This window comes from Dermacentor silvarum, chromosome 1 (genome assembly GCF_013339745.2).
Source record: "Dermacentor silvarum isolate Dsil-2018 chromosome 1, BIME_Dsil_1.4, whole genome shotgun sequence".
Classification (NCBI taxonomy): domain Eukaryota; kingdom Metazoa; phylum Arthropoda; class Arachnida; order Ixodida; family Ixodidae; genus Dermacentor; species Dermacentor silvarum.
In genome coordinates, this window is record NC_051154.1 from 311,526,735 (window position 1) to 311,528,551 (window position 1,817).

A 1,817-nucleotide genomic window follows, 5' to 3' on the forward strand; every position below is an offset into this window, starting at 1 on the left:
TGGTCAGACAACAAGAGGACATGTCGATTTTCTGTTTTATAAGAAAGGCATTTGTGACAATGGTGCCCATTCCCGTACCAAACTCCAAAGGCTTCAAGGAACTGGTGCTGATTATTCTCATGCGATGCAAAATAATCCACATCCCAAATAATATGTCGATGTAGTTCGCACAAAGAACTTTTTAAGACGATATGCAGCGAAATAATTTCTATTACGAAAACCTGCCACTCGGCCGCTTTAGTGATTTGCAGAATCAGACTGGTTAACTCTAGACATGCTTTTTTTTCTCCACCAACAGTCCCATATTTCACTTTTTTCCGCAGCTCCTTTCCTATATTCGAGGATGTTTTTACTAACGTAGTCGAGTCGAGTTTCGCCATCACCAGCAATTTCACCTTCATTTGAGTGCAGCTGCGCTGTAGCCTTGGCCACGCATCACGTGACTCGCCGCGCCGAGCTCCGCCGGCGTCTCACCACCCCGCGGATATCTCCCGGCAAGCTGCTTCACTGGAGAGCGTCCGGAATGCCCAGCGCGTGAAGCTAGCGTCGGAGACTGAGAAAGATCAAGCCATTCGGCTCGAAAAACGCTTGGACTTGTCGGTTTATAATTTATACCGGGCTTAACGAGGAGTGTATACCTAAGTATAATAATTACAGCTAAATCAAACGTTAACCAAGTGAAAACAAGACATAAACAGGCTAAACCAAGCTTTCGCTTTGCATACCCATGGGTAGATGAGCTAAGTCGCAGCCATTTTGTAGTTCTATGAAGAGAACTTGCAGTTATGGTTCCTTGCATGCTATGCGAGCACATGTAGAACGTAGCTTCTCTCGAGCGAGATCGAATTAGCTGTCAACCCATAAATGCACACGTGTTTTATACATTCACAGGGAGTATACAGCGTGTCGCAGCTAACTTTAGCCAAGCTTCAACGAAAAAAAAACAAGTAAAGAAACTCAGTGCACGATACAACTATAAGACCTTCGGTATTCGGTCGTCAGATCGCAGACGGCCAAACACTATAGGTCTTAAAATCATGCTATGCGCCATGTTTTTTTTTCAATCTTTTTTTTCATTGAACAGCTTGGCTAAAGTTAGCTGGGACACCTTATATAGTGCGCAAAGTGTTTTACATTGTCTGTCAACTAACGGGTGAGATATTGCGTATGTCTTAACACACACGGCCATAGTATTTGGTGATAAATTAACATTTCTTGCATTTTTCTTGAAAAATAACCATGCGACCAATTTAAACATTCACTGCTTTGCAATTTCCCCGTCTGTGAATTTCTTGCCAGTGTCAGCGAGAGCAAGCCTTTCTTGGCGCCACATGCGGCTGCGCACTAACTCCAAGCGCCATCAATTCAGCTGCGAGGAAGAGTCGCGGCGTGCCAGTCGTGAAAAGGGGCAGCGCTAAGTGGCGGGTTATATATTTTGAAACCCGACACGGGCAGGATGTGACCCACGAGTTTAGAGCCACATGTGCTTGGACACCTTACGATTCGCTTCAATTTATGATACCATTCAGCAGCGGGTCAAACGCACTTGTTATACCTAAGTTTACCTAGTCATTTCTATGAACTCTAGTTCTTCATTATAATCATTATCATCATTTTCTTTTGTGTGACTTCTGCAGTCAGCTTAGCCTTGAAAGATCAGATGAGATTCTCTATAGTTTGCTAATTATTGGGTGCTTATAAAAGGTAACATCGCTGACGAAAACTAAAAATTCGGGACGGGACAGAAGAAATGACATAATACGAGCATTAGTACAATCGAAAATTTAGTGAAATCAACACAAAGGCATAAATCAAAC